We start from the raw sequence: 10,067 nt of genomic DNA, 5'->3' as shown, positions 1-10,067 counted from the left end.
GGCCAGTCAGGAGAGGTCTGCTGCGCCCTGTGGGTCACTCCCTGGCCGGGGATGGAACTCCTGCTGCAGTGGCTGTGGACAGCCTTAACCCCCTCCGCCAGGCAGGCCGCTCACCTTCCTGCGGAGGCCTTTAGTAGGTTTGTCTTTGCCCAAAGAGTGATCGCCTTAGACCCGGGCGCTTCTGCCCCAGTGGAGGGCAGGAGCCGCGGCCCAGCGCACTGGGCTCTGAAGGGACGTGGTGAGGCAAGGCTGGAGTTCAGCCCCCAGGTCGGCCGAGCTGCCTCCCTGACTTGCCAGAGACCCCCGCCCCGGGTGCACGTCTCCCCTGCGGGCAGCCATCGGCCACCCCCTCGTGGAAAAGTCAAATAACTCAGCTGTAGGTCTCAGCCCAGCCTTAATTATTCATAGGTGCTGGCTTAATTATTCAAGAGGGGGAGCTGGCGAATGCGGCCTGCTTTGCTAGGGAACAGGGGCTGAGAAGAGTGTTTGGCAGCAGAGGAGGGACCTCCCGTCCCCTTGATGATTTACGGGGTGTGCAGAGAGAGGGGTTCCCCAGCAAGGACGAGCCCTGCTTTCAGGCTCTTCTCGCTGTGCCTAGGCTAATACTTGGCCCACAGGCTTCTACCCCCACCCCTGCCCCCAGGGGCCCGACTTTGTTTGATCTTGAATGGTGGCCTTTCTGCCAAGATTTCCTGTGTCTGCACTTCTGATGGTTTGTTGTGAAATGTGTTCTTTGGTAGTCAGGAAACAGACTCTGGCATCGGCTGTGTCTCAGCTGAGTGCAGTGCAGTTGGAAATTGACAGAGCCCAGGAAAAGATGCTCCTGCAGGCCCAGATCGGGCCCCAAGGCCGCAGGGATTTTCTGAGCATCCCCTGAGAAGGGAGGGAGGGGCCCCGGGCTCTGCCCCACCTGAACGGAGCCCCACGAGGTCCCAGAACCCCGCTTCCCATGCACTGCCTGCAGGGGAGGTTGCTCGCTAGCGTACCCCAAGCCTGCACGTGGAGTATGCTGATGCCCCCCCCTCCCTCCAGTAACCCCGCCATCCTCCTCTCCCTCACCCTGGACAAGTTACCTGGAGCCAGGCCAGCTCCAGAAAAATAAAGGCAGACCCACTGCCCGGGGGTTGCAACCTCCGGTTCTTTCCAGCTCTCTTACTTACTGATTTTTACTGTAAAAAAAAAGTTTATGGTGGCAAAATATCTACAACCTAGAAATTACCATGCCGGCACGGTCCGTGCACAGCCCCCTGGGCACCCAGAGCCCTGGATGCCAAAACACGGGCTCCCGTTCCCGCCTCCCCAGGGCACGGCCGAGGCCATGACAGACGCTGATGCAGGGCCCTGCGCTCAGTCCCAACCCGGCGGGCCCCCGAGGCCCCGTCGGCCAGCTGGGGCGGGGGTGTCTCTGCACCCCTGGAGCCAGCTCTGCTCTGACGCCAGCCCCCCACGCCCCCTGCTGGGCCAGCTCCCACACCGCGCCTCCGGCAGGTGACCCCGGCCACGGGTCCCCACACAGGGCAGAGCACCAGGTTCCAGAGGTCGAGAGCTCAATCTCCTAAGGAGACACCCGCCCAGGCCACAGGCAGTTTCTAACCCACCAAGGGGTGAAAGGCTGAGGGGCCCCCACCCCCATGCTTCTGCCAATCAAGCCCAGAGTCTCAGGGCCCCTCGTCAGTTTCAATTAATTTGCTGGAGCAGCTCACAGAAATCCCGGGAAACCTTTCTCCTCACTAATCTCCAATTCATTAGGAGAGGTATTAAAGCGTCAGAATCCATAGCCAGATGAAGAGGAACACGGGGCTCGGGGCTTCCTTGTCCCCTCCAGGCACACCGGTCCCCCAGATCTGCACGTGTTTGCCGCCCTGGAAGCCCAGAAGTCTCCCCGTCTTGGGCCTTTCTGGAGGTGTCAGGTCAGCAGGGTGATTAACCCACTGGCCACTGAGCAGTGGCTGCGCCCCTGGGAGATCAGGGAGGCCGCTGAACGCCCCACCCTGGAGGCATTTGGTTTCCATGGCAACCAGCCCCCACAGGCTGTCCCAAAGATAATTTCATTCACGCAACAAGAGACTCCTTGAACCCTCTGAGGAAATTCCCAGGGGGACTGGGAAGCAGGAACTGTGGATGAAGACCAGACAGGTGTGCAAAATAAATGTGGACACCCCAGGTGTGCACAGGCCCGGGCCTGGGACAGGTGTCACCAGCCCTTGAGAAGATGGCTGCCAGGCGCTCGCTCCCTGGTAACACTGATGCTTCAGAAGGAAGCTTTACAGGTGCCTCCGCTGACTTCTTGCCGTCTTCAGCAGCAGCAGCAAAGTTGCCTCCGTGAAGGAAAAAAAAAAATCACTGATTCTTTTTTTTAAGATTTATTTATTTATTCATGCAGAACTGGGGTACAAGCCAGAGGTGCAGGGGCAGGGAGAGGCTTCGCCAGAGACAGAGTGGGGAGCAGAACAGGCTGACTGATGAGGTACACTGCTGAGGGGAGCAGCGGGCGGGTCAGGAGAGGTCTGCCGCGCCATGTGGGTCAGCACTGGGGTGAGGATCGAACTTGCACTGCAGCGGCTGAGGCCATCTTGCAGTGCTGCGACCTAACCCACTGCGCCACCACCGAGGGCCAAAATCACTCTGATTCTAGCAGCCCAGCTCTGGGAGATGTGTAGAAATAGGCCCCTGGTGGGCTCTCCAGGGGTTAAATCTCAGCACTCTGAGGCTCGCTGCAGCCATTGCAGCACGAATTGGATCCCCGGCCAGGGAAGTGACCCACATGGCATGGCAGCAGCAGACCTCTCCTGTCTCCAGGGGTCACCTGGACACACCCCACTAACACCACAAAACACCCCCATCACTAAGTGGAATTCCAAAAAGTTTTGAAACTCCGACTAGGACATGAAATTGATGCTTTATATGATTCATGTGTTTAAGGTTAGTTTCTCCCGCACGTCTGTAAGCTTCGTGGTGGGAGGGGCTTGTTCTGGCTGCGAGGTACACTGAGCAGGGTCGCCATTCCTGGCCCTGGGAGGCTGTTTGCAGTGAGTGAGCCATGAGGGATGAAGACAGGAAAGGCGTCCCGGGGCCTGGGTGTGGAAGGCCGTGCGGGCGTCTGGGCCTTTCTGGGGCCGCTCACCTTTGATGTCAGTAAGTGCTGCAAAATATCGCCAGGCCGGTTTGTGAAGTCATCCGCTTTGCTCTGGTTCCACAGATGCCCCTGCCCGGCACCCACTTTATAAAGTCTGGGGGGAGGGGAGGGGAGGGCCCCAGGTGATTCAACCTTTCATTGCAGGGAGGGGTGCAAACGCATCTCGGAGTGAGGCAGAAAGGGCCAAAAATATAAAATGTGGCGTGATTTGTCTCGCTCGTGTTTCACAGTGTGAGAAGCGCTAAACAGACGAATTCAAAAGGAAGGGCGGAGGGCCCGTCCCTGAGCGAGGGAGGCTCTGATCCGTCTGGATGCTCTCGGATGAAGCCTTAGGGCTTCTGTCCACGAGCTTCTACAGCCCCTGCTAATGGCTGTGTCAAAGAAAAAAAACAAACAGTTGGTGCTCGTGAAGAGACTGTCCTGTAGAGAGCCCCCCCCTCCAGTGGAGATCGAGGGGCTACTCACAGAATGGTCTTCATTTTCCCCTCTCATCTGCCTGCCTTAGCGTCATGCTAAGCACGGGATCATCGAATGCTAGATTCGGAAGAGATACAAAGGCCTCTGTAGAACCCTAGCACGTAGGCCAGAGGCTGAGGAACTGCTGGGTGTTGCGGGGATTTGTGTTTGACGTCTTGGGAAACCTCCATCCTGCTTTCCATAAAGGCTGGACCCGCCCACGTTTCCATCAGTAGTGTGTGAAGGTTCCCCCTTTCCCCACGTCCTCACCAACACTTGTCAGAGGTGGTAAACTGATAGAGCAATAACTCAGAAGATGGCGGGGTTAGATGTCCTTGCCTTTTTAGGAATAACATAAGTGTGCTGAATAGCTTTGCATGTCTATCAATGTAAATTAGGAATGGTATGCCAAAAACGATCATTAAAACGAATAGCAATGGTGGTGGGAATGCAAACTAGTACAACCACTATGGAAAACTGTTTGGAGGTTCCTCAAACTGCTAAACATGGAGCTTCCCTACGACCCAGCAATCCCACTCCTAGGTATCTACCCAAAAGACACAAAAACACTGATTGAAAAAGATACCTGTACCCCCATGTTGATTGCTGCTTTATTTACCATTGGAAAAACATGGAAGCAGCCCAAATGCCCAAAAGTAGATGACTGGATTAGAAAGATGTGGTACATATATACAATGGAATATTACTCAGCAACCAAAAAAGAGAAACACATGTCTTTTGCAGCAACTTGGATGGAGCTGGAAAAGATCATGCTTAGTGAGATAAGCCAGAAAGAGAAAGAAAAATACCGGATGGTTTCACTCATAGCAGGAGTATAATGGACCAGGCGAGAAAAATAACAAAAATAATGAACAACCATAGACCAGAGACATGTTGTGGGGGTGGAGTGGGGAATGGGATCAAAAACGAGGGGGGGGGAAGGGAGGGAAATGCACGGGACTATGGCGGTGGCATAGGGGTGATTTGGTGATGGGAAACCCGCGGGGATTACAATCGAGATGGAAAAAAAAATGTGCAAAATGATGTAAAAATAAACTTTGTAATAAATAAATTTTTTTAAAAAGTACTGAATAAGGACCTGCATGACTGGGAAGGGGAAGGAAAGGGGATGGTCAAGTAAGGCTGGGAGAAAAGCAACGAGAATCCTGGAGGGCATTTAAAAAAAAAAAAAGAATAGCAATGGTAAGTTTATTTTTTTTTAAAGATTTATCTACCTATGCCTACAAGAACTGGGACACAGGCAGAGGTGTGGGGTGGGGGTGAGAGGATTCCCCAGAGACAGAGTGGGGAGCAGAACAGGCAGATCTACTGAGACACAATTCTGAGGGGAGCAGGGGGCCGACAGCAGTCTGCTGAGCCATGTGGGTCAGCTCCCTGGCCGGGGATCGAACGTGTCCCGCAGGGGCTGTAGGCGGCTGCACCTCAACCCACCGCACCACCAGGGAGGGCTGAAAAACGGAAGGTTTAGCTTCCAAAACTATAGGTGAAAATGGAATAAAGGAACTTCTATCGAAGAGAAAGAAGGAAAGGAGAACAAGGAAAAATTATATATATGTGTGTATATATAAACACACACACGCAATATAGTAAAAATCTAAATATTAGTAACCCATAAATATACTTGAATTAAACTCATCTATTTCAAAACAAGTCTCTTACAATGGATTAAAAAAAAAATCCAAAATCCAGTCCACTGAGTTGTCAAGAAACACACCTAAAATTTAATAACCCCAAAAGATTTTTTACCAGCTAAAAGGAAGCAAAATAACACCATTAACATCAGGAAAAGTTCGATGATAAGAAGAACACGATTAGAGATAGTCATTAATGAGTGATACACACATATTGCACATTCAGTAAGATATGCAAAAGTGCTACACTGTCTGCCTTTAAAACACCGCCTCACAGTATAGAAAACAGAGAGAAGGAGAAGTTCAGGACCTCACGGTGTTCCCTGGAGATGCTAATGGCCACATCGGGCCGGGCCTCGCCTCACTGGCTCGCCCCATAGCTGAGGGCCGCTGGACCAGGGAGGGCCCTCTTTCTCTTTTTTTTTAAGATGCATTTATGCATACAAGAATTGGGGTACAGCCCAGAGGTGTGGGGGTGAGAGGATTCAGCAGAAACAGAGTGGGGAGCTGAACAGGCAGATGGACTGAAATGCACTGCTGAGGGGAGCAGCGGGGAGACAGGAGAGGTCTGCCGCGCCCTGTGGGTCACCTCCCTGGCGGGGGATCGAACTGCTGCAGTGATTTCAGACAGCTTTATAATGCGGTGTTTTACGCCGTTGGGCCACCAGGAACAGCCCACTACTATAGTTAGTTTTAAAGCCAGGGATGACCTCTTTCTGAGACTCTCTTGTACATAATCTTGTACCTATTTGTAAGGTATTTGGTGCTGAATTTTGGCGGATCATGCTTATATGACTAAACTTTTATTATAAACGATGCTTATATGACTAAACTTTTATTATGACTACTTCTTTTATTGAAGTTAGTCTCTACATATACACAATTTAGCACACATTATAAGTAGATTGACAGTGATGTTAAAGACATAGCATCATGCATAGTTACACAAAGCTATTGCTCTAGATTGTGGTGGATTTTGTGCCAGTAAATTGGCAAATGAGACAAAGGAACTTAGCTACGTCAGTTCACGAGGAACCATATTCCCCAAAACAGCACGTATGTTATTTCCTAGAATATTTACTAGGTCAAGCCCAGGAAAATTGTGAGAGAAAAGGAACACTGTGAGAGAAAAGTTGGTGATAAAACTATTAGGTTCAAAGAATCAGGTTTAAAAATTTTAGCAACTGAACTGAAAGTCCAAAAGTATATGCATATCAGAATTGATTACATGTTTTCTATTCCCTTCCAAAAGTTCCTTCTTACATCATTTAAATTGACCTGGTCCATTTGTGAAAATAAAGACAGCTGTCCTTTTCTTTATTCCATCTCCTTAATTTTGTCTCTCACACCACATTTATGCTTCCGTGAAATTTACCTCTGAAAACCGTTGCCATGGTAATCCAGGGACTGGCTTAGCGGAACAAATCCATGACCAAATAAATAAATAAATAAATGGAAATGAATGTGATATATGGCAACTGTATGCATCCTCTCTCACCAGTCATCTGTCATATGAAAAGCCATGGTGATATTTTAATGTTCTTGGTAGATTTAATCACCAAGAATTCATACAGAACCCCGCCCAGAATCATGCACGAGATGGTTAAGCAAAGACATCTGGTTGAAATCATCTTGTGATAGCTCCCACCCTCGAGGGTGCCCTCATGCCACCCGGGACGGCCCCCAGGCAGGCATGAACTGCCCTCTTGTTTACTGAGCTTGCCACCCGGGACGGCCCCCAGGCAGGCATGAACTGCCCTCTTGCTTACTGAGCTTGGGGATGAGGGACTCGCGCAACATGGCAGCTATGACAGGAATACCACCTCCAGTAGCAGGTGATTAAAAGACAATTTCAGCAGGTCACATGCAGGGAAGATTCACTGTCGTGCCAGCCTGGCCCGCTGTCAGTGGGTGACAGCGCCGAGACTTAACCCCTAGGCCACCGGGGATAATGTCCACCCAACTGCATTTTTGAGATGTGTTCTAGCCAGCTGAGGATTCCAGTTACCGCTGTGCGTAGCGATAACATTAAACAGAGCACACGAGGGTGCAAATTCAAGGTTTATACACGAATAACCTTAAGAAATTGAAAAGGAACGTTCTCTAGACAACTCTGAAGTCACCTGTCCTAGCTCCCCGGTTTCCATTCCACACGGACCCCGAGGCCCAGCGAGCGGCTGTCCCAGGAGACCTGGCAGGAGACCCCTGGGTCTCCCAGCCGGTGCCCTTCAATGCTTGATTTACCTTTTAACCTATTTGTGAGGTGACAGATGTCTCTCCCTGACAATCAGCCTGAGGCCGCAGGGGTGCCCTCCCTGTGTGGAGACAACTGCTGCCCTCCCCCACTCCCCCAACCCCTTTCCCTGTGGGGGTCAGGGGGGGAGGGCTGCAGGGGGGGCTCTGGGAACAGCCCCCCCACACAAACACACAGTGGGGGTCGGGCATGAGCTACCAGTTGGTTGTGTGGAGTCATTTAAGAGCTGCTTACTCAGGGCCCTCCCTGGTGGGCGCAACCTCCCAGGTTGGGGCGCAGCCCTGCAAGCTGGCCGCAGCCGCTTCAGTGCAACTTCGAACCCCACCCCGGAGGTGACCCCATGGCGCGGCAGACCTCCCCTGACCCGCCCGCTGCTCCCCTCAGCAGTGTACTTCGTTGATCTGCCTGTTCTGCTCCCCACTCTGTCTCTGGTGAATCCTCTCACCTCCCCTGCACCTCTGGCCTGCACCCCAGTTCTGTATGCACAAATAAATCTCAAAAAAAAAAAAAAAGAGAGAGTTGCTTACTCAAGGCCCATTTGTGGCCCACAGGGAGCGACAGTTGGTGAAACCGAGCTGAGGAGGGCCTGGGGTACACTGACCACAGTCCTCAGGGAGACAGGCCCCGGGTGCTAGCCAGACTGGCTTCAGACTCTCCTTCAATGGCTGACTCCATCCAGGGAAGGATGAAGGGCCACGTGAAAAACCCCTGCTGCGAAGAAAAGAAAGCCGGGGTCGGGACCCCTCTTATCCAAATCAAATCATCCCGGTGCGGAAGAAAATTGTTAGAGGATTTTGATACCAGATTAAAAATGAATGTAGATTAAATGCTACAGCGGGCCTCAGACTGAATATCTGGTGTTTTTTTTTTTAAGATTTATTTATTTGTGCATACAGAACTGGGGTGCAGGCCAGAGGTGCAGGTGCGGTGAGAGGTTTCACCAGAGACAGAGTGGGGAGCAGAGCAGGCAGATCGGTGAAGTACACGGAGAGGTCTGCCGCGCCCTGTGGGTCACCTCTGGGGCGGGTATCGAACTCATGCTGCAGTGGCTTTAGCTTCTCAGTGCTGAGCTGTAACCCGCTGCGCCACCAGGGAGGACCCTGAAGCTCAAACTTTAAAGCAGATGGAGGAAGAACATGGGGGAGGGGCGGGGTGCTGCTGAGCCAGGACCCTGCGATACTCAGAACAAGAACAGAAACAGCAGTAAATGGTCGATGCTGATGAACAGCCCAGACCGTGGGGCGCGTGCAGAGTGGCGGAGAGCTGGGGAGAGGGCGCCCCTCGTGGCTGGACGCGAGGAGATCACCGCGCGGGATCTGCTCCTGGGAACCGGGTGCCCCTGAGTCCCGTCTGCTGAGACGCTGCGGAGAAGCGGTGGGCAGTGGGAGAGGAGCAGCGATCCCGTGCAGGGTGCAGGTGGTGCGATTTGGAGCAGACAGCGCAGGTTATGGCCCCTGAGCTTGAGGGGTGCCGGGAGGCGTCGCTGCAGGTGGTTCAGTAAGTCTTCTGTGGGTGAGTAGCTGACGCGGTTCACCCCGAGACAAGGGAGGGGGGATTAACCGCAGACCTTTTTGGATGATGTTCCTGAGGGCTTGTATCCGGGAGTGATGCAGGCATCATGCAACATGAATACTCAGCAGTAAAAGGAATGAATCAAAGACACACTGTGAAGGGGCCCCAGGAAAAGGAGGGGGGTTCCAGGTTCTCTGTCCCACCCCAAGGAGGGTGGAGCTGAGCAGGGAGGAGAATAATCCAGACCTGAGACTGAACAGGAAGGAGGCAGGTGGAGAGCCAGAAGGTGACCTGAGGAAGGCACGTGGGGGCAGAGAGACATGGAGAAGCGGCTCTGTTTCTTGGTCCTGCACGGTTGAGAGGCGGGTGAGAGACCCGTGGGGAGGGTGACAGCAGCCGCTTCGATCTGGATCTTGATCTGGCTCTTTTCCTTCCACACTTGTCTGGCAGTTTCTGACCCTTTCCCATGGGACCCTGCAGGAAGGTGCTTTAGGCGTGGGCCAGTCTCTTTTGGGTGGACTTTACCCACGAGGGGCTGGGTGACTTGGGGGTTTGATTTAGAAAGTATATCCTTTGTCTTTCCTGTATTGCACACCCATTGAATTAAAGTTCCTTTCCATGAAAGGTCTTATGTCTGTCTTGATGCAGAAACTATTTAGAGCAGGCAGGTTTGGGAGTTCAGGGGTGCTCCTTTCCCTGCCCTGTAACAATATCACCCCATAATGAATCTTGAAAGCATTACCCTAAATGAAAGTTGGAAACAAGAAGCCATCGATTGTATGATCCCATTAAAATGAACTTTCTAGAACGGGCAAATCTATACAGCTAGTCCTAGAGATTGCCAAGGGCGGGAGGAATGAGGGGTGACTGAGGATCTCTCAGTGGGTCAGGGGGTCCTTTTAGGACTGAGGAAAAGACCTTGAATTAGAAATTGCTGATTGCACTGCTGATGAATTGTGACGGAAGGTGATGCCTTATGTACTTATGATGACTAGAAAACACTGAACTAAATGCTTTTTTTTTTTTTAAAGATTTATTTATTTGTGCATACAGAACT

The sequence above is a fragment of the Condylura cristata genome, unplaced genomic scaffold (assembly GCF_000260355.1).
Source record: "Condylura cristata isolate star-nosed mole 26May11 unplaced genomic scaffold, ConCri1.0 scaffold00048, whole genome shotgun sequence".
In the NCBI taxonomy this organism is placed as follows: Eukaryota; Metazoa; Chordata; class Mammalia; order Eulipotyphla; family Talpidae; genus Condylura; species Condylura cristata.
The sequence above is the reverse complement of the archived record's forward strand: the minus strand, read 5'-3'. Positions refer to the sequence as shown.